Here is a 24,168-nt window from a genome sequence, read left to right on the forward strand (position 1 = left end):
TCTGGAGATAGGTATACAATGGACGCTAATGAGATATTTGATGAAATGAATGAACCTGACAGATACTGCTGTGATAATTCACCAAATGATGCCCCTTTTTTATGCTAGTAAGATAAAAAAAAAAAAAACAAAACGAGTTTAATATTCTGGTTAACAGCAAATTTCAGTATGTAGGATGTTTGATCTCAACATATCATTTCAAAGCATGTAAGTTTTATTTTTTCTTATAAATGGTGACTGTATGAAGACAAAATACCAGCAGTTGCTTTATTCCAGAGATTAGAATACTAAGAGTGAGGGAATGTTTTAAAAGGTGATGTGAGGGCGCCTGGGTGACTCAGTTGGTTGAGCGACCGCCGTCGGCTCAGGTCATGATCCCAGACTTCCAGAAAATTGAAGCAAAAATGTCTTAGGCGGGGTGCCTGGGTGGCTCAGTGGGTTAAGGCCTTTGCCTTCGGCTTAGGTCGTTGTCCCAGGGTCCTGGGATCAAGCCCCGCATCGGGCTCTCAGCTCCTTGGGGAGTCTGCTTCTCCCTCTGACCTTCTCCTCTCTCATGCTCTCTCTCACTCATTCTCTCTTAAATAAATAAATAAATAAAATCTTAAAAAAAAACAAACAAAAGGTGATGTGAAAGCCACTGATGAAACCAAAATGTCTATGTAACTCTTCTTCAATTTAATCACCTCTACATTTGCTCGAATTTGGGTAATAAGTGATTATGATTGGATAACAACATTTCAATGTGAACATAGCAAGATTAACACTAAATCATTGAAAATGGTTAAAACCAAGCCTTCACTTCTTTAGACGGCCGAAACTGCCTACCTTGGGTCCCTGACACTTCCGTTGTTACGAAGGCGACACATCTCAATCCAGATTACTGGATCTTGGGAGGCATGGTTGACTCGTGATGCCTAATGGCACTGGGGGGAGTGAGCGACATGTTTTCTCATGCCCAGTGTAAAGATGCTCACAATGTTCTGCGCTGATGATACTCTTCCGGAAGATAATGTATTTCACAATTTCTTCAGACACAGATCTTGACAGGCACCCCAACAACATAAATCCCATTCCTAGGGCAGGGTGGTATCTGAAAGGACATGAAGAAAAAGGTCACGAAGGCAGCGTGATCTATCCTCTTGCCTTCGAATTAGAAGATTTGAAGATGTTTGTTGTCTAAGTTTTAAATTCGGCAGTCTTACCTCCCTGGATATGCAGAAACCGTTTTGATTTCACAGGGTTTAGAAGTATTCTTCTTTCACAACAGCCAGATCACAAGGGTTGGTTGAAAACAGCTTAAAAATCTTGTGATGTCATGGAATGCAATTAGTCACCAGAAAGGCACTATTCAGAGAAACATAAGGAAAAGGAATTGTCCATATGGCCTGAGAACCCAGTTCTCATGGTAGCTAATTATGTCACCCTTCCTCTATGGATCATTTGCATTAAAAATATGCACGGTTTAGTTCTTGCCACTCCTGTTTATGAGAAGCGACTGTATTGAGACATGACTCACATACCAAGAAAATCACCATTTTGAAGTATAAAATCAGTAGTTTTTAGTATATTCACCAAATGATGCACCCATCACCACAATTTAATTTTGGAGTATTTTATTACGTCCAAAGGAAACTCCATCCCCGTTAAAAGTCACTTCCCACCCCAACCCATGACCATTCCTAGCCCTAAACAATCACCAATTTACTTTCGATTTCTATGGATTTCTTTTATTTGGACATTTCTAAAACTGAAATCGTACACTATGTGATCTCCAGTCTATGCAGTAAATTTTCCCATATTTTTGTTTCCAGTCAACATAGATGAGTGTCTGCAGAATAGTAAAGTTACACAACGCCATTCTAGAAAAAAGTTTTAAAGAACCAGGGCAAGGTATTGTAAAATTTACTAGATCTTTCCTTAATACTCCTTATCACTCCCTTTACTTGCTCACATTCTGCTTATACTGGGATTTCTCCAAAATATTTGGGGGACTGTTTTCTTTTTCTCTCACTCCTTGGAAATTATCAGCAATTTTGCAATAGAGTAAATTGAATTTAGTGACTTTCTGATTCTGTCTCTAATTGAACATTTGGAGAAGCTGAAGCAAAAACTTAACCTTCAAGAACTCATACTCCTCACTTAATAGAGATGGATAAAAGAATGAAATTCATCCACCAACTCCAGCTAGGATTTTATGAGCAGGAAATTACAAGAAGTAAATATTTGCGAAGTTATTTGGAAAAAAATGAAATGATTGTACTGAGTTGTTTGCAAGGGGCACCTGGGTGGCTCAGTTGTTAAGCAGCTGCCTTCAGCTCAGGTCATGATCTCAGGGTCCTGGGATCAAGCCCCACATCGGGCTCTCTTCTCAGCGGGAAGCCTGCTTCTCCCTCACTCACTCCCCCTGCTTGTGTTCCCTCTCTCATGGTGTTTCCTTCTTTCAAATACATAAACAAAATCTTAAAAAAAAAGAGTTGTTTGCAAGCTGCATTTCTTAGGACTTCTATTAAACCCCAAGGATGTTTGAAAGAAACACATGTTTGGCAAATTTAACCTAAGTATAATAAAGCAGTTCAAGAACAGGCATTGTTCAGACGTTGCCTACCACTGTGGTTTTGAGTAGAGATACTTAATTTGTATATTGCTCTGAAACTACTTAAATAATGGAATAGAAATCATTTCATATTGTGGTATCTGAGTGGCATTAAGATGTAATAGGATTGTTCAGTATGAGTAGTTAAGCTTGGCGGGACAGAAGTGAAGCTGTGATGATAAGATAAGGTAGTTGGAAACTAGAATTAGCAAACTAGCATCCAATCTTGAGAAAGACTCACTGTATGAGTCATTTTTGCATCTTGTAGTTCATTAGAGCATCAAACTTATGTCTTGCATTATCCCTTCTTTATTTTTCTATGAGTAAAACTCAAAGTCCTTAATTTTCTTGTCCCAAGCATATCTATTTGAACCCATTCGTGACCTTCCTCCATGTACCCTGTCTTCCAGAAACAAAATGGTGCTTGCTGCCCCACAACAAATGGAGAGATCTAACATCTTCATGCCTTTATTTGCACACAATGTTTTCTCATGAGCTCTCTCTGCCCACCTCTGCCTCATAAATTCCATTAACATTTTAAACCACAATTCAGATATCTTCTTCTCTTTGTGATGATAGGCAACTCCTTTGCTCCCTCCCCGAATTCTGCTATTGGAATATTTATAGCATTAAACACACACACACACACACACACACACACACACACAGACACACACACACTGCATCTTGTCTGCTTATTTATGTGTATTTGTCTTTGTTACTTGATTTCTTTTTTTTTATATCTTACTTATTTATTTGACAGAGAGAGATCACAAGTAGGCAGAGAGGCAGGTGGGGTGGGGGGGAAGCAGGCTCCTTGCCGAGTGGAGAGTCCGACACGGGGCTTGATCCCATGACCCTGGGATCATGACCTGGGCTGAAGGCAGAGGCTTTAACCCACTGAGCCATCCAGGTGTCCCTGTTGCTCGACTTCTGAGCCCCTTGATCATAACAGAAAGAGTTCATTTCTGCACTTCTGGTAATTCAAGTAGTCTACTGCACAGTCTAAGGATGTTAGAAATGTTTGCTAAGTTATGAAAGAACAAATAGACTTGAATTCTTTTTTGATAATACCTGAAGTATCCTGGCATACACCTTAAACACACCTGCAGTATTTTAAAGATTATAAGCACTAAATCGTGTTTCCAGTTATGGGTCTCTGAATGGAGAACTTTTTTAAACCTATATTCCTCCTTCAAAGTCAGCTGATGGCCAGTGCTCCCAATCATGTATCAGCCACAGCGAAAACATGCTATGTGTAGTCTGGCCACAACAGGAGAATAGCCTGAGAGATGAAACAGGAAAATGCATCCATAAAAGGAAGAATCACAGTCGTGGCAGCTTATCTCACCATCCTTATAGTATGATAAGGAGATCTGAGCTCTAGGACAGGCCACTAGAGCATGTCAGTAGACATTGGTGTGGAAAGTGAATTCAGTCTCGCAACTCGGCAGTGAATATGATGCTGCAAGAGGAACCCAGTGAACGTCATTTTCCGGAGCTGAAACCTTCTCTGCCAAGGAGAGTCCTGGATGTCAAGAGGGATGAACAAAGGAGAGCAAGGGTCCATCGCCAGGGCTCAAAATGAAGGGCTTGTGTCTCAACAAGATCTGTAGTGAGCTATACCAACCCACCACGGTTTCAATGCCAACCCTTAGAGGTGTGGAGCTCAGCGTGGGTTTGTACCAAAAGGTAATATCGGTCTTGGTAAGGGGGTGCTCTGTACAACACCATTCCAAGTTGGAGCTCATTTCCTTTCTTGTTCCATTATCTGCCCATTTGACAGTATTTAGTATACAGGCTGCCATCTTTTTTTTTTTTCCCATTTTATTTATTTCTTCAGCGTAACAGTATTCATTGTTTTTGTACAACACCCAGTGCTCCATGCAAAACGTGCCCTCCCTATTACCCACCACCTGTTCCCCCAACCTCCCACCCCTGACCCTTCAAAACCCTCAGGTTGTTTTTAGGCTGCCATCTCTTAAAGATAACTCAGAAGCAGGGGAGAAAAAACATGTGGCCTATGAACAGAAACTATAAAAGAAGAAGAAAAAGGTGCTTAGAGAACATACATTATGGAAGAATTATATGGAGGGAAAACAGGATTCCAGATAAATCATTCCTCAAATTACAAAGAAATCACACACAAAAAAGTGACCTCTGTTTTATAAAAAGAATGATAAGATAAAGACATTATAAAAAATATAATAAAACAATTGAAAACCCAACTATATAGACTTGAAGAAATGACTTAAAGAGAAAGTAATAGAGACATAAAAATGACTGTAGGTGGAAATAGTCAAAGAAAATAGAAAGAAGTACAATTGCAGTTTTGAAGAATATGTGGAACAAAAAAATATTCAAAGATGTCAAAGGAAAATTTCCCTGAAATAGAGTGTAATCGGCATAGTGAGGTACCATACTGGTCTCGAGAAAAATTCATTCCAGGGCTTTGCAATCTAGTAGAAGTGGAGAGAAGTCTAAGCGAGCTAATTTCTTCATCTTTTATTGCAATTAGTAAATGTATAATATTAAAGTCTGATTATGTAGTTTAAAAATGACTCAAAACTCCTGGGGCACTTGGGTGGCTCAGTCAGTTAAGCATCCCACTCTTGATTTCAGCTTAGGCCTTTTTAAATTCTATTTATTTGTTCATTTGTTTGTTTATTCAGCTCAGGTCTTGATCTCCAGGTTGTCAGTTTAAGCCCCGAGTTGGGCTCCACACTGTCTGTGAAGCCTACTTTAAAAAAAAAAAAAAAAAAAAAAAAAGAAGGAAAGAAAAAAAGAAAAAAAAGACTTGAAACTCTTACTATATATCAAAATTTGACCTTAAGTTTACAGGGATTATTTATTAAAAAATATTTTAACTGTTGAAAAAATTGACTTGCAACTTATCAATTCGTTTAGGTTACACTACGTTTGTATTTCTTCTGTTAAATTTAATATTAGAATACCTCTTAAATATAGAATGCAGCTTAATGCAAAATTTAAATGCCATCTACTGATCTATAGCTTTATCTGTTATCACCCATTTACCTATTGTTTCCCTATCTGCCCTTGTATCTGCATATATGGTTTGGAGATGTTTCATATGTTGTTCCTCACATGTTAATGATGATTTCTTAAGACAGAACTTAGGATAGAAATAAGATTTCGATTGCTTGTCATATTTGCTTTTTTTTTTTTTTGATTGAGAGCTGCATGCATGTATGATCATAGGCAGAGGGGGACAGAGAAAGAATCTTAAGTAGTCTCCACTCCCAGTACAGAGCCCGAGGAGACCCGTGCTGGCTCAGTCTCAGCACCTTGAGATCATGACCTGAGCCAAAACCAAGAGCTGGATGCTTACCTGACTGAGCCCCCCAAGCACCCCTGTCTTGTTTGCATTTTTTAATATCAGCATGTGTTATTTCTAAAAAATATTTTAAGAAGCCTATAGAATATACTTTAATTTGGTTATTGAAATATACTAAGTAATTTTGACCTCACCCTAATTTGTGCTGGGTTTTATTTTTATTCTCTAATATGGTATTCTGTAAAGTGTGTAATGCTTAGATAAATAAGAAGTATACAGAAAGTGTTTTGTCATAAAATTATTTAGGGAAGGCAAGGAAAATCCAACTAGTTTTCTTTAAAGCATAATTATAGAGACCTCAGTATTGTTTTGTTATGAGACTCTCCATGGGGAAAAGTATTAAATGCATTATTTCACAAACTCATTTGTTATTAGAACATTTCTTATTTTGCTTTTTCAAAGCATATCCCAGGGCTAATGTCAAAAGAGCATATTTTGGGGGTGCCTGGCTGGCTCAGTCGGTAAAATACCTGTCTTTGGCTCAGGTCAAGATCTCAGGGTCAAGGGATAGACCCGCACGTTGAGCTCCCTGCTCAGCGGGGAGTCTGCTTCTCCTTCTCCCCTGCCCCTCCCCTTCCCCTGCCAGCTCCTCCTCTCTTGCGCAAATAAATAAATAAATTTTTAAAAAAAGAGCACACTTTGTGTAGCCCTCTAAGTACATTTACTTTGGCATAAAATCCTATATCCAATATATTTGTTAGTGTTTTTTTAGGTTAATGTTAATATATATTAATTTAAAAAATGAGCAGGAACCTAGCTTTACCTTAAAATATTATGTAGCCATTAAATAATGTTATAATTTTTTGATATCATATTATAAAAATATTCTACATTGAAAATGAGTTCAGCTAAGGACAAAACTTTAAGAACTTGAATAAGATATGCCAAAGCTATATTATCGGATACCCCTGTGTGTCAGAAAGCATGACATTTTTCTCTTCTTTATGCTGTTCATATATTCCACGGATTTTCATTAATCATGGATTAGTTCAAAATTAAACAATGTTAATATTGAAAACAAGCGTAGAAACATCTTATATTGGCCATGTCTGATCTCTGCAATTTAGATAAATCTTTTCAGATTTAAAGAAGGAAAACTCACACTGCTATCTGCCTTCTTCCCCTTGGGCTCAGTTCTGGCCTTCCCATTTATGGTACCTAATCTTCAGCTCTACTGCGTGTTGGAAGTTTTGCCCCAAATGTAATATTCTCTCATCTTTGAAGCAATAGGGCACTGGTTTTTCTTCCTTCCCTTTAACTGGTCGAAATCACAGAGATTAGCTTTCTCTTCTGAGAAGTATGTTTCTGCCTCTTCCCCTCCTCACCCTTACTTCCAACTCCCCTAAAATCGGACCTAGCTCCTTTCCCCATATGATCTCATCATTAAAATGTGGAGACTTCTGTCTGTCTTGTTTACTACTCTATCTGGAATATATACAGTATTTCCCGGCATAGGACATGCACAATTCAATATTGGCCAAATATCCTTATGCCCTATCAGATTACTTGAAATATCCCAATCAGAGCCAACCTATGTATTTTAAGTAGTACACCAAGTACTCAGTAAATTCTATTTGAATTGTACTTAATAACTGAGAGCTGAAGACTATTTTTTTTTAAGATTTTATTTATTTGACAGACAGAGATCACAAGTAGGCAGAGAGGCAGGCAGAGAGAGAGGAAGGGAAACAGGCTCCCTGCTGAGCAGGGAGCCCGATGCTGGGGCTCGATCCCAGGGCCCTGGGATCAGGACCTGAGCCGAAGGCAGAGGCTTTAGCCCACTGAGCTACCCAGGCACCCCTGAAGACTATTATTAATGAAACTAATATTTCCTGGCATCATCATTATTATTATTTTTAATTTCATTACATCTTACGAGCTGCTGACTTCTTTATTCTCTTTCTCCCGAACTGGTCAGAAGACATTGTGATTGTGACATTTGTGCAAGGGACCCAGAAAGATTGATTGCCTTGATGAGTGAAGACTGATTTGCTTGACTGGTAATGCTTTGTCCCAAAATGCATCATGTAGTTAGGAACCCAATAGCATAGTTTTCTACAAATAATCATGAACTCCAGAATTTGTCAAACTCACATCAGACTATGTTAATTGTAACTTCCGATGCCTTCAAAGAAACGCTCGTGGCTGCCTAAATATTTAATCACGTAACCCTGACGTCATCAGGGCCATCCCTTGAAACCATACACAGGCCTCCCATGAAGGAGGACTTAGTCCCAAGCCCATTTAGACTTTATGGCTTTTTAAAAAAATATTTATTTGACAGAGAGACAGCCAGAGAGGGAACACAAGCGGGGGGGGGGTGGGAGAGGAAGCGCAGGCTTCCCTTCGAGCAGGGAGCCCAATGTGGGCCTGGATCCCAGGATCCTGGGATCATGACCTGAGCCAAAGGCAGATACATAACAACTGAGCCACGCAGGTGTCCGCATTTAAACTTTGATACTTAAACCAAAATACACTAAGAGCTTTTGTCAGAATGACAGCATCTTTGTACTTCTTTGTCAAATTTTTTATGGCAAATTAAGTTTCTTGACATAGCTGCAAGTATACCGTTTTACCTAAAAATATTGGTATAGGGCGTGGATCCCTCTGAAACAGGAATGTCAACAGCTCTCTGGTTTAGACTTAGGTTATGGGCTCCGTCTTGAGATTAGAATGTGTTTTCACTTGTATCCATTAAGCTTCAATTCCTATGTGAATTTGAGTCCCCCAAACCACAGAGATATTACAAAGATAAATTAGAAGATTGTTTCTTACATGGAAGTCATGAGTTGGTTCAGTGCTGATATGGCAGCTCTGGGTTACGAAGCCCTCAAAGACCAAGTTTCCTTTGGGCATTGTCTTGGCCATCTCTGATGTAGATGTTTCACAGTAATTATACAGACTGGCAGCCGGAACTGTAGTCATCAAATCTACATTCTTGGCAGCAGGTCAGAGCAAAGGAAGAAAAATTTCAGCCAAGTGTGTGGACCAACTTTCTGTTGAAAAGTTTTCCAGAAGCTACCACTCAGTGGTAGCTCATCCTTTCCCAACTTTGTCACATGTTTACACACACCTTCAAGGTAGTATTTATTCTACATAACCAGCTGCTTAGCTAAAAATTAAATGTTCCACTTTTAGGGAAAGAAAGACTACCTCTATGAGACTGCCTAAAACGTGCTGACAAGGATTTGGGAAGGGAGTGTCCCCCCCCAGAATAAAAATGGAGAATATCATAAGAAGACAAGGTAATGGACACAGGGAGCAAACACAGATATTAGCATGCTGATAAATATATGAAAAAAATTGTAAGTGATGATAAAGGGAGAAACAAAGTTTTACAGAGCAAGATTGGGGACAGAGAAATGGCAGAGAGGGGAACATGATATTTGTATCAAAATTTCAGAATCTCTATGTACGGGTATTAGCAGATTTTTGTATCTGTTGCCCATAGATTCCATAATTTGTGCATAACTTACAGATTTCCCATTCCAGAACTAAATAAAGGTAAGATTTACTCTAAGAACACAGACTTGCTCATACTACAGATGGTAATATATTGTTACTAACTAGTGTTTATAATGTTTCATTTATTTTTGAGTTGAGAGATTTCTTGTTGCTATGAAAATATTCGTTTCTTTATTGCTTAAGTTGGAGTATTAAAGAGTAAATTTATAAAAAAAAGAAAAAAGGAAAGAGGGAAGCAAATGGATAGAAGACAGTGGCTATGCTATGACCATCTTGTGTGATTCTTACCATCTATAAGGAAGAGATACTTTTTCCTCCTGCAGTGAGAATAGGAATGTAAGGAAAAGATTAAGAGTTGCCCCCCACCCCAAAAAACGGGATCTATATACTGACCTTTGCTGCTTGCTAACTTTGTGATATGTTCTAGGAAAGTTTCCCAAGAAAGTATTTTTCTTCAAAAAGAGAACACCTAACTTTCTCTCTTATGAAGGAGTTTTATGAAGATAAATGTACTTGCTTGTATCAATGGTTCTCAGAAGGGGTAATTTTGCCTTCCAGGAGACATTTGACAATGTCTAGAGACATCTGTGGTCTTAATGACACCTTGTGGCTAGAGGTTAAGGGTGCTGCTGACCATGTTACGGTGCGTGAACCAGTTTCCTTTCCCACCCACCAACAAAGAATTACCCCACCCAAAAGTCGCCAGTACTGAATTGTAAAACCCTGATTTATAGGAGTTTATTTGGAAAAGAGAACACTTTCTAGTAATATGAAAGAGATGCCTTTGAATATATATTTGACTTTTTTAAAAAATAATACTGATTTATAAGTGGATTTGTCCACCTTTACACCAAGAACTCTGAAGCTGAGGTCCTTGTAATGTGTGGGTGTCTGTGGAGAGCCATCTTGAAATCATAAGGAGAATGTTCTTTATATGTAAATCTGCTCATTTTTAAGGGGTCAACTCTGTAGCTTTTCTCTGTTGCTCTAAGGGATTTATGACCTCACAAAGGCAGACACTGAATTTATTAGAATGCCAAAGAATTCTAGTAAATTAATCAGCCATTATGTTCCCTCCAGTGAGCCAAGCTGCCCTCTCAGGCTGGTTCCCTGCATATTCTCTAACTTTACTGTATTTAAAGCATGACACTGACAGAAATAAAGTTTAAAGATTCCCAACCTGAGCCTCTATAATTAATAGAAATCATATCGCCAAGGAAAGTTCCCTTTGATGAGCTTGTGATTTAAGAAACCAGATTTCCCATTTTAACCCATACTTTTATAATTTCCACTCGAATGTGTTAAATATCCTTTGTGATACATGTTGTTTTGGTGTTTGGGATAATAGTTTATCCTCTCCAATCCATTTATTTCCCCCACACCTGCTCCTTGCCTCTTCTTTTCTTTCAGGAAGGTGACATTACTATCCATCCAAATCACTACACCAGAAACGATAAAGAAAAAATCTCGCCCACCTCTACATTTCCCACTCCAATAATTTTTCATGGTCTTTCCATTCTCCATCCTAAATACCATGTGAGCCCATTCCCTCATCTCAATCCCTCATGCTGTTTTTCTCAGTTCAATATCTCATTCTCTTTCAGTTGAAATACTGTATTAATAATAGACTCCTAATTGCTTTTCCTGATTCAAGGTCTGTTCGTTCTCATTTCATTCTTTGCACGCATACCTACACGGGCTTCTTTCTGTCTTGCAGATCTGACCAGCTCATTTTCCAGTAAGAGACCTCAATGGTCTCCCCATTAATTATGTGGTAACATCTTCTCTTTCTGGTTTTATCCCTTGCTACTGCCTCCAGGTCTGTAGGCTGGGCTCTAAGGTCTCTGATTTCTCTCTGCCTCTGTCCCCGCTTTGCTTGAATGCTTTTTCTTTTTGTTGAAATTCTAGTCATCCTCCCTAAGGAAGCTGGCTTCGAAACCCTTTCCAATTCCCTCGGGCAGAGTTCATTTTTCTCTTATGTCTGCTCATTAATTGGGTTCTCACTTTAATATCTTCTTCACCTTTGTCTTCCAAGTGCCTTGAGCAGTTCATGCATGTGTGTACATTTCCAATAAATGTTTCTGTAATTGGATCGACAACAACTATGTAAATTCAAGGCTTTGCTCAGGACTGGGCCAAGGTAGACAAAAAAAATTGTCTTTGTTGGTCAGGCTAATAGAGAGATCATGAATTCATGGGAGGAATGAAATGAAAGAAATCACTCTCAGCTCTAAAAGTTGTACCTTGGGTTTTAGCCTTCTAAAATACTGTTATTAGGAGTATAGAACATTGTTTTTGTATGGGACAACTTTGGCTCTGTTTTTTAGCACATTTTTTTTTCTTATGACTGAAAGGTCATTCAGTTATTTGTCTTATATACAAGGGTCTGCTTTCTCTTGGTTCTGTGGGTGTATAAATATGGACACTCACATTTTCTAGTTCATAGTGGTGGCAAGATGGAAGAAAAGGTGGTAGGAATAGAGCCTTATACTCAGGTTAAGTAAAAAATATCCTAGACACCTGCCAATTAAACTTGAGATAATCTTACTCCCTTAATTAAAACAAAACCATTATAAGAGACCTCCTCTATGTGGCATTTTACAGACTTTCCAGAAATACACTCGGTTGTAGTCGATGCAAGACATTCTTCCTATCCTCGAGCTTATAATATTCAGTCATTTTCAAAACGAAAAGCATTTTGGAAGAAGAAAAATAAAATTTAGTAGACTGTCTTTTATTTTGTTTTGTTTCCCATTCGTTTTGATTCCAGTGTTTTCAAAAAGGACATGGTGAATAGGGATGGTCTCTTGGCATAGGCAACTGGATGTTTTTTCCAAGTCTGGCTGCTTCAGAGACTTTGATAACAAAACAGAATCCTTGATTCCTTTCCAGTCTATAGCATAACTTTATTCAGCAGATTTGTCATGGCTGACCTCCTGTCCTCGACTTCTAACCCTGCCTGTGCTTGGAGAGAGAAGACTAGTTAACCTGATTATGTTAGGTTAATAAAAAAGGCAACCCAGAAAGCTCAGCTTGCTAATTCAGAGAAGGCATCTGATCCTTTATTTAAAAGCTACAAGGAGAAAGAAATGCCATCTCATGAAAATGAGAGCAGCCTTTTATTGCTTGTCTACAGAATTTAATCGTTGCACAACATCAGTGGATATTAGAGGGGGAAGCATGGTATTGCTTGTTTCATGTAATAAATTAAAAACCGAAAATGAGTGTGGTTTGACAGAAATGTTTAAATAAGGAGGAGGGAGCAATGTTAGCATTTTGATTTTGTTTTGATTGAAGGAACTCTCTTTCCACCATGAAAAAGTAATGCCATTCTTCTGGCATGCCTCATTTCCAGTGGAACTCAGTAGAATGTGCACGTGTTAACATTAGCTTCGGCAGGCTTTCATGCAGTTACACAAAGGAGTGTTGGCAAAAGGAGGGATAGATATCACAGTCATTCATTTCACAGTGCTTTCCAATTTGGTTGCAACTATTTCTCTGAGCAGCACACATCAGTGAATAAAAAGGAACTGAAAAGGGGCACCTGGGTGGCTCAGCGGGTTAAAGCCTCTGCCTTCAGCTCAGGTCATGATCCCAGGGTCCTGGGATCGAGCCCCGCATCGGGCTCTCTGCTTGGCTGGGAGCCTGCTTCCTCCTCTCTCTCTCTCTGCCTGCCTCTCTGCCTACTTGTAATCTCTATCTGTCAAATAAATAAATCTTTAAAAAAAAAAAAAGGAACTGAAAAGGAGAGGCAGGCAAAAGGGGATTTAGGAAGAAGGGGTTGTCTAAAACATGTTTGATTTTAGACAAGACAATTCACAGTCATTAGCATGAGCAAAATTCCTGTTTGGCTTACAGTAACGAAAAGAGAAAGAACGCTGAGATTTTTTAGAAAATAAATAAAAACAAGAAAACTGTTCTCTGAACACCACTAGTGAAGATCAAGGATGTCTAGGGTAAGCAAACAGCCACAATTTTATATAACTGAGCCCCCATCCCTGATTTCCTCACACAATGAAGCAAACGTCCTCATTGGGTATACTTGACTCTGTTCATGGGGAAAAAAACAAAACAAAACAAAAACATCCTGGTGACTGTTTTTCTAAATTGGTTCCTTTAGCATTTAATTTACATTTTGGTACTTTTAACACTATGTGTGATATTGCTCTCATGTAATTAAATATTTGAAAGTATTTATAACTCTGGGTTGCAAAAATGGCCAGTGCTGATCCTGTTAATAGGAGCAGAAGAAAGAGAGCAAGACAGTTATTTTGATTCTGTTCTTGTTTCTTGGCAGATCCACTCTAGTAGCTTCCTTCTGTGGTCGGAGATGGGACACAGGATTAGGGCAGTTCTGTCAATATACACCAATCAGCCTTGAGATCTTTTTAGGAGTCGGATTGTCAGGGGGCTTGTTCAGTTCTCTTGTGGCATTATCTACCCCTCTCCAACGTATTTATATGTGTTTCTCTTTGTAAAACGGAACTGTATGAGCACTGCAAAATCATTTTTATCTGTTTTCATTTACTTTGTTTATCAGCACTGGGAAGTAGATATTAATGTCTTTTCCTCCTCCTCCTCCTCCTCTTCAACAGATGAAGAAAGTGAGTATTAGAAACTATCTAAGACAGATCCTTCTAACTACTGTAGACTGGGACTTAATTTTGAGCTCCAGATTTTAAAACCATGACAGCATATTAGGCAAGAATTTGCTAATTGATCAATAAGGATGTTTGGCAATAAGGGTCTCAGTGCAGGGGCGCCTGGGTGGCTCAGTGGGTTAAATCCTCTGCCTTCAGCTCAGGTCATGATCCCGGGGTCCTGGGATCTAGCCCTGAATTGGGCTCTCTGCTCAGCAGGGAGACTGCTTCCCTTCCTCTCTCTCTGCCTACCTGTGATCTCTGTCAATATAATAAATAAATAAATAAATAAATAAATAAATGATGGACTCAGTGTTATCCCATACTGATGAAATAGCACAGGATCGCGCATAATGTAGGTAAATGAATGGACAGAGGGACTGGTGGATGGATGATGAATAAATGAATTATTGAATGAATGAATGAAGCAAGTAAGCATATATTGCATATATTCTGTGGAAGGAATATTTTATAAGTGCAAATTGGAATTTGTACTTGATAATAAGGTGGTGGTACTCTTGAAAAATTTGGTGGGTTTGTGTTCATAATGAGCAGTAGAAAAAGATTTCTGGAAAGTATTCTTCAAAGAAATATTTTCACCTGGGAATCTAAAAGGATAGAAAAAAATGACATGTTTTTCTCATCACTTATTCCTTCTCTATGGAACTTTAATTATGATATTTAATCATAAACCAATTAGTAATAAAATTTTTCGAGAGATTAGCAAAAATATCCTAAAACAGGTCTGAACTCGGCTTCTAAGATATGCTTTTTAATAATTTTTATGATATAAATGTATTGAAATATTGAAATTTATGTTGAAATGAGAGTAATTATATATTAAAATATATTGAGATAATTATAAATATATTATTAATATTTTGAAATAGTACTACATAGTAACTTTACTGTTATAAATAACATTCTTCATAAACCATAATTTCTATCATTATTAAGTTAGGTGATTAAATTTATTTTAAGTGAATTAAAACTAATGGGCAAAAAAATTGAAAAATACCCTTCTTTCCAACTGATGTCATTCTGTATGGGCATATAAATACATAAAAAATGTGGCTTAAGGTAATAATTAGAATAGTTTTTTTGTTGTGTGAATGCAGATGTTCCATGGAGAAGAGAAGTTCCATGTTTTATTTACATCTATAGTCAATTTTCTTGGAGAATTTCACCAAGTAAATTTTTCCAGTGTTTATATATCATGGAGGGACTTTTACCAACTCTTTTAGAGTTTACAGGTCCCATTTAGATAGTAGATACATACTCTTTTTTTCTACGTAAAAGTGTCAAAATCTGAACAAGTGGACAGGTGCAATTTATCCATAAAAATGAATAAAAATATTTATTGGCACAAAAGAATATTTTAAGCCTTCCTTAAACTGATTTTGATATTCCTCCTTACGGTTCATGTACATCGTCCTTCCGTTGTCACTGTTGTCTGACTGAAACATACTGTTGAACGTTGTGAATGAACCAAACACAACAGCATAGCATTAGGCAAAGCTGGACCTGCGGTTGGGGTTATTTTGAATTTCACTGTAAAGACGTGGGGTGGGACAAATGGAAGTGTCCTTGGGATGGACTTGCAGCGTCATCTTCAGGGACATGGGAAACTTACTGCTGCTTAAGACCCTGTGTTCAGAAGTACCTCTCACTGCATCTACACCCACTTAAACTTAGGGCTCAATGTTCTTCTGTCAAGGCCTTGATATTTTTAACTTTAAATTTGTGTTTTGTAAGTGAAGTTCCATGGGATAGGGAAGAATGGCTTAGGGGGCTTGAAGCTTTTCCTCAGGGCTCATTCTACCTTCACCATGCACATGGATAAGCTCCTGGCTACCCATTTGCCCTTTATATACCAAGAGATCACTGGTACCCTCTCCACGGAGGCCAACGGTGGCAACCCGGTGTCGTGTCCTGAGTTACGGGGTAGAACCTGTACAAGGTCTGCACTCAACCTCTGCCTGAAAAAGCATGATATTAGAGAGTAAATTAAAAAAAAAAAAAAGAAACAGAGTGATTAGATAAAAAAGGACAAAGCTTTTTTTCCTGCCTTTTGAGCAAGTCCCAGCTTTTCATTCTTCCCTGGACCTTGTAAATTTTGTAGCTGGCCTTGATCATTTGGAACTCATGTTGTTGAAAGTTATTGTCTGATGTGCTAGCCCATCAGAGCTAGGTGAGAAGGGCAATTCTAAGGTGCATGCTATTTCAAGGTATAGGGTATTTATTTTAGAAAATGGCCCTCTGGCCTTAAACTCTTGAGTAACATCTTCTCTAGGCTGTTGCTTTGTCAGACACATGCACACTTACTAAATATCCTCAATGTAGCCAGTACTTCGTACAGATTTGTTATGTGTGTGTGTGTTCATGAATACACAGATTCCTCAGGGAATATCTGCACAGCTCCTGGGCTCAGGAAAGCAGAGTGGCTACCAGGGAGTCTTACTTAGACTTTAGAAAATGTCATTGATAATTCATGACAAGAAATGAGTTCTGTCAATTCAGAACACAGTGCTAGAATTAGTGGTGTCCTTTCCCTCACATTAAAATAATTATTTTCAAGGTGATTTTCTCAACATTCATAACTTGTGAAGCATGAAATGAAATGTTTTTCCAAAGTAGCTAAATGTGTAATAGGACTTAAAGATTACAATGAAGTGCATCCCTAATTGGCTTTTTCCTAATTTGATCATAGGTATTAAATTATATATGTATCATGTATCAGTATGAGAGCTTAAGCAAATTTCCTATAACTTGGAACCAATACATGGATATATAAAATTCACTGAATAGGTGTGAGGAAATAGCTTATGATGTTTTCATTTATTTATTTTTAAAGATTTATGTATTTATTTGAGAGAGACAGAGACAGAGAGCATGAACAGGGGGAGGGGCAGAGGGAGAGATAGAATCTCAAGCAGACTCCATGTGGATTTCCTTAGAAGGGTACTAAGCATGCCCCAGTAGGGCAGTATGCAGAGATTTTCCAACATGAGAGTTCCAACAAGGGTCGAGGGCTAAAGTCTTTCTTAACATGACAGCTCAGGAGGTAGAGTCTGAGGTCATGGGTAGGTGTGAGATCTATCCTGTCTAAAACTCACCATGTCCGGAATAGTAACCAACATCTGTTATAATAATCCATATGCAACAGACATCACCAGTTACAATAATGCACCACTCTCAAGAAATCCCATGTGGTATTTATAGTCATTCAAAGTCCCCCCCAGAGCAGATGCAGTTTACAAATCAGGATTTATTTTTATTATAAGCAATGTTGCCTAGTAATACAGCTGACATTCCATGAGTATCGGGTTTCTATGGAAACAGAGCTAGAAAGTTAACTCAATGTCATTTTTCTTTTCAAAGAAGGAGAAAATGTTTTGCTATCCCTTTATTCACATTAGGAAACATAAATATTTGGGAATGTGGATTACCAAACAGGTTTTTTTCAAATAAACGCAAAAATTGCAAAAAAAAAAAAAAAAATCAAGATGAAAGCTATACATTCAACTCAAAAAAACTGAACAAATTATAATAAAATCTTCTTAACGTGGACAAGGAAAGCTAGTAAAGACAAAAACAAATTATAAAAACTACCAAACCTATGGAAAAAGGGAAATCTCGATTTTATTTTGAAAAGAATGTCAAAATAGATTTTTCCCCTGTGTGTCTTAAGTCTGTAGGGCCACTATAACAAATATGCCATAGATTGGGTGGCTTAAACAACCAACATTTATTTCTCACAGGTTTTAGCCTGGGAAGTACAAGATCAAGGTACTGGCAGATTTGGTGTCTGGTATACATACCAGTTCTGCCCTGATTATTCTAGAAATTCAGCGTTATCCCACAGGATATTAAAATTTTGCTACAATAAAATAACCAGAAGCCCATTTCTGGCTTCTAGACCACCTTCCTCTCCTCATATTCTTGGATGCCATCCTCATATTCTTGGATGGCAGAAGGAGCTCTCTGGATTCTCCTTTTAAAAAACACTAATCCCGGGGCGCCTGGGTGGCTCAGTGGGTTAAAGCCTCTGCCTTCAGCTCAGGTCATGATCCCAGGGTCCTGGGTCCATCGGGCTCTCTGCTTCGTGGGAAGCCTGCTTTCTCCTCTCTCTCTGTCTGCTTGTGATCTCTGTCTGTCAAATAAATAAAATCTTTAGGAAAAAAAAAAAAGGCACTAATCCCATTCATGAGGTTCTACTTTCATGAAACATTCACTTCCCAGAGTCCCTCACCTCCATCTACTATCGCATCAGGGATTAGGTTTCAACCCATGAATTCTGGAGGCACACAAACATTCCATCTCTAGCACCGTCAAAAATTAAGAAGAAAAAAAAGGAGAAAAAAATGAGTGACTTTAGGAATCAGAAAGAAGAGCACTGAAGGGACTTCTATGTTTAAGTGTGGATAAAATAAATTTATTTAAAAATGTAAATAACCTAATTTGCTTTACGAAACATTTGAACAACCAATGTCAAAAGAAGAAAATGAAATGTAGTTAAAATTTTTCCTCTCAAGTAAGGCGTCATACTGAAATGATTTTATGAACCATTTCTTACCAGTGGTACTGTTCAACATTGTGCTGGAGAGACTAAATAATGAAAAAAGAGAAAGGTAAAAACCATATAAGGTCAAATTTTGAAAAAGAAAGATGATAATGTGAACATTTATAGATAATATGATTACTGATCTAGGTAATCCAAGACAGTAGATAAAAACCTATTAGACAAGGACCACTAAGAAAGTGGCATAAACTAGTTAGATAAAATAATATTTTAAAATTCAATATATACCTCTGTATTAGTGATAAAGACATACAAAATACAATTTAAAAACTTTCATCCAAATAGCAATGAAAGCTATAATAAAGGAATAATTCTAACAAGGAGTGTGAAAGCTATCTCTGAAGAAAATGATAAAACTATCGAGAACCCTAAAATGAAGGTTGAGGGGTACCTGGGTGGCTTCAGTCAGTTAAGGATCCAACTCTTGCTTTTTGTTCTGGTCATAATCTTATATATGGGGCCCCTAGTCAGGCTCTGTGCTCAGCAGGGAGTCTGCTTTAAGATTCACTTTCTCTGTTCCCCCCTCCCCACGACTCTCTCTGTCGCTCTCTAAAATAAATCAATCATTAAAAAAAAAAGGTCTAAATAAATATCAGTCCAACATATTTCTGATATGATTAGTTAATATTGTACAGATGCCAGTTCTGCCCCAATTATTCTAGAAATTCAGCATTATCCCACAGAATATTACAATTTTGTTACAATAAAAAACCTGAACCTAAAATGAGAGGAAGTGAACTCTTAGCATCCATAACCACATACAACCATGTGGTTATGTGAATTGTTACATGGTAAGAATACCATATCAGAGTATAGCAAAATAGAGGTAGTTGAATCCATGCTGTTAAAATGATTGGCGACCCATTTAGAAAAATAAAAGGTTAGATTGGTAAGTAATTTTGTAATAAATTCGATAGATAGATTCAATCAGGATTGACAAACTTTTTCTGTAAAGGGCCAAGAAGTAAATATTTTAGTTTATGTGATCATATTATTTGTCACAAATACTCATCTCTGTTGTTACAACATCAAATGAATGGTTTGGGGGATAGTGAATTCGGCTTGCAGGTGGTAATGTTGACCTTGATGTAATTTCGCCAGAGCCAGAATTTCCTCACCCGGTAAATTATAAGCATATCTACTTCATAGCTTAATATAACAATTAAATAAAGTGAAATACTTAGCTCCATGTTTAGATGTAATAGAAATCTAATTATTTATTCTTAAAATTTCCATACTTGGTATAATGCCTGACTTAGAGTAGGTAGTCCATACATTTTCATTTAACTGAATTAAGGGAACAAGTTTTACCGCTATTCATTTAACAAGGAAAATAAGAGATTTTCTTAAAAATGATTTTGATTTCTTCATGGTTTCTGCCTCTTAAAAGGCAGCAGACATATGACACATTGTCCCATAGTTAAAAATATTTTAAATTATATAAATTTTAAATAGTAAATATTGATCCATACGTTTGTTTTATAAAATATTTTATAACAATATGCAATCAATATATACAATTTTTGTGTTTATAGTCAATAAATATAGATTAAAAAGAAGAGAATTATAAAAATTACATCAAGGCCCAAATAAATCTAGTCATGAGACTCTTCTGTTTGGACAAACTTTTGTAGTATTTTTAGCTTCTCCCTAGCTTCACGTGATATCTTCAACATTTTAAAGTCATGCTGTCTTTCCGGTATCGAGATGCTCTCAGTCACTTGAGGTGCCACTTACATAAATTAACTTGACATTTAATGACTTGAAGGCTAAACATTATCTAGTATTCATATTTTGTATACCACACTCAGATCTGGAAAAAAAATTTTTTAAAAATGATACTTAAAGTGCTTGAAAACATAGGTTTCTTCCATCCAAAAAGTGAAGAAAATTTTAATTAGTTTTAACCAAAGCCTTTTTAAACAGAATGAAGCAATTAACCCACTTATCTGAAGAGTGGGTCATAAAGCATTTCCATAGTGCTTCCAATCACTGTTAGCTATACAAGATGTTGGTGTGTGTGATTTATTTCTCATTGTGTCAATGCTGAGGAAATGTATTTAACTTGTACGGTTGTAACGGTGCGTGACATGTCTCCATATTCGAAGCGAGCATATGAGAAAGGGAATGTGATGGTTTAAAAAGGTTTGTATTTGGGGCGCCTGGGTGGCTCCATCAATTAAACCTCTGCCTTGAGCTCAGGTGATGATCTCGGGGTCCTGGGCTCCTGGGCATCAGCGGGGAGCCACCTTCTCCCTCTCCTTCTGCTGCTCCCTCTGCTTATGCTCTCTTGTTCTCTCTTTCAAGTAAATAAAATCTTAAAAAAAAAAACCCTTGTACTTTAAAACCTATCATAATGGAATTTTTAAATTTGTGAATTATACATGTAAAGTTATTTGGGGCTTTTCTTCTGCAGGAAACAACATTTGAGCCTGAGGTTAAAGAGATTGAATGTGGTATCTGATCACATTCAGGGAGAGGTCTGGAAAACTGTAACAAATCTTCAAAACTCAGTATGACTTCAATGTATTTCACTAATACCCAATATTAGAATTCAATCAGCGGGTATCCACATCTGCTGGGTAGAAGATTTTAGTCTCTGCTTTTCATGTACGCCCACCGAGGACCGAGAGGCGATGTCTGCTTCCATGAGATACCTACACAAATTGGCCAAACAGGAAAAGCTTCATAAATAATGTTTGCTCTTATCTTAAATAGATGAAAATTGAAAGAAAGTCTGTCTTGATTTAATTAAGAAAGAATGGGTTATTTTGCTCTCTTCAAATTGCCGCTAAGGAAGTGTCTGAAATGGGCATTAAGTTACTGCTTTCAGCTGAAGGCTTTGCCATTCCTTTGCCTAAAATATCTGCAATGTGTATCCCCTCCCCGCCTTCCCCAATACTCTCCCCACTCCCTGCGGCCATTCTCTTCATCAATAGTTCCTGTTGCCTTTGGGATAAAAATCTAAAACTTTTTTTTTTTTTTTTTTTTTGTAGAAAAGGACACCTTGGCCCCTGCCAGGCTATCCAGAATCAACTCTAATTTCTCCTTTCAATTTTATACAACACAATATTGAAGGCCCCGTGCTCTCTCCTACTTACGCCCACCTGTTTCCCTCTGTTTGAAATATCCTTATTTCATAACTACTAGCAACGGATTACTTTTTCAAACTCCAACCTACTCCTCAGGTCTCAATTCAAACGCCATCTTCTATAGGCTTCTATTCCTATATTTCATATACTATGGCACAAATCTGCTTTTACTATGAATATTTGTGTGTCCCCTTACCTTCTTGATACTAATATCCTTGAAGGACAGACTACATTGTTATATCCATGGTTCCCAGAACAGTATCTGGTATACCGTGGGCACAATATATATTTTTGAATGAATGACAGATTGTTTTGCCGGCCTTAATAAGCTTTGAAAAAATAATGTAGATTACTATATACCTATGAAAATATAATTGGCACATTTAATTATCTTTGCCCCACATTTAATTATCTTTGCCCCAGGTACACGAATTATGTTTCAGTATATTTTGAGAAAGTGACCTTTGTATGGTTTTATTCAATAGTGAAATGAAAATATTAATTATTATAGGATTGTTGCTTTTGCATTAGTAACAGCTTGAATGTCAATTTCCTTTGTATACATGGAGGATTCTATTTCTAGAAGATACAAAAATGGTATAAATAGGCAGATGCTAGTAATGCTGTTAGATTAAAGGTAGCATAAGCCAGTTTATTCCAGCCTTCTGCATTCTTCTTTATTGATATCCTCTTGTATCTTAAGCAACTCCCTGATGGAGGATTTCCTTCCATTACTTCTGTATCTTTCATAAAACATCCTCAGTGATGAATCAGAGTAAGCTTTCAATACGCGCCGGTTAATTATATACGGTCATTTTTCTGGGTTTAATCTTAGAGAAGAGAGGATCATTTTCTTCATTTTCATAGTTTAAGTTATTTCACCCTAGGACTTTGTTTTGGTTGTTGAGAATAATATAAGGAAAAATAATTAGAATTAACCTAATAGAATGGTAATGACTGAGTTTGTCACAAAAGGACTAAATGATTTATTCTGTTGTCTGTGTGTATGTTTGTGTTGCAGACATCATAATGCATTTGGGGGTCATCTACCCTCCAATGAAAGGGTTAAGACAAGGGGTTCTAAGATAAGCTTTAAGAGATTAAAAATATAGTAAGAGCCATTATTCTCTGTCTCTGACTTTTTAAATAATTTGTTAATCAATGGATTATGGTACTAGGTTTATTTTAATACCTTTCTGAAGCTATTAATAGTAAGTCATTGCATAAATATTGTCTATTACATTGTAACTTACAGAGAAGACCATAGACGCACTCACATTAAGTGATGCTAAACATCTTTGATAGTGGGTGGGGAGGGTGAGAGTTACAGTTACATTTTCTTCTTTTTGTCTTCCAAGAAATATATTCATTAATTACAAATATGGATTTAAATTAATTTTGGGTGCTAGTTTAAAAGCATTATAGATACTCACAGAGTTTAAAAAAAGAGACTAGTTCTTTGGCAACTCTGCTGCATTAAGAAAAAGGATATTGTTTTGGCAATTTGCTAATACATTTAGACTACCTAGATGGCATTAAAGATTATCTTAAAGTGAGTTCTTGATATTTTTTGAGAGTACTATTTATAAGATTTATAGTCTGAAAAATTTATGAAATATCTTGAGAACTTAGTACATTTGTAAGTGGACAAATTTACTGAAGTTTATAAAAGAGCCAGAGATATGAGATCTTTTAATTGAAATATAAGCATGCTATTACTAAATTTTGATGACTAAGTTATCATATGCTTTCATATATGAAATATAAATGGAATATATGTTTAATATATGTTTAGGCACCTAAAATCCTTGATAAGCAAATAATTTTAAATTTTGCATACTGTTAACAAATGATTGCTTCATTGATAATTTCAATGTGTTTTTGTTAAACTACGTTTAATACTTCAACTGATCTCTTGTTTTTTTGTTTTACTTACTTTGACAGGTCCTTCAGGTTGAAAGGACTATCTTTATTTGGAAGCATGTCAGCTCATTTTCTCACTTCAGATTCATCATTGTTACTTCTTGAGGCCAGATCTAATTTTGAAGTAACCAGGAACCTGTCCACCATAGAGCAGCAAATCCCTCAATTTTGGAGCACAAAAGATCACTGATACGGTCTGCATAAAATCATCTGCCTCTAGTCTGACAGCCATGAGCAGAGCCCTGGGGACAAAAAAAAAAAAAAAAAAAAAAGCCACAGCCTTAAATCTCTTCACTCTGAAATTACCGAGAAGATTAAAAAAAAAAAAAAGAAAAGAAAAGAAAGAAAGAAAAAGAAAAAGACTAAATAGCAAGCCAACAACATCAAGAAGAACAACAACAAAAACAACAAAAAAAATCCATCTTATTTTACCTTGGAGAAAAAATATTCTCAGATGTGAGCCCAAGAAAATTTATATTCAGCAATTAAGCTAGAAAATTGATTTATCATTTGGGAAG

The 24,168-nt window shown here is 37.0% G+C and overlaps 1 protein-coding gene across 1 annotated transcript in view; it reads left to right on the top strand.

Moving 5' to 3' along the window:
• The window catches only part of PRR16 (proline rich 16), a 321,097-nt gene extending 297,185 nt beyond the window's left edge, over positions 1-23,912 (top strand). The window contains exon 3 of the mRNA XM_045998801.1: positions 23,672-23,912. The gene's annotated coding sequence lies outside the window, so the exon portion shown is untranslated. The remainder of the gene's footprint in view (positions 1-23,671) is intronic.
• The last annotated feature ends 256 nt before the right edge of the window (positions 23,913-24,168 follow it).

The sequence above is a fragment of the Meles meles genome, chromosome 3 (assembly GCF_922984935.1).
Source record: "Meles meles chromosome 3, mMelMel3.1 paternal haplotype, whole genome shotgun sequence".
Taxonomy (NCBI): domain Eukaryota; kingdom Metazoa; phylum Chordata; class Mammalia; order Carnivora; family Mustelidae; genus Meles; species Meles meles.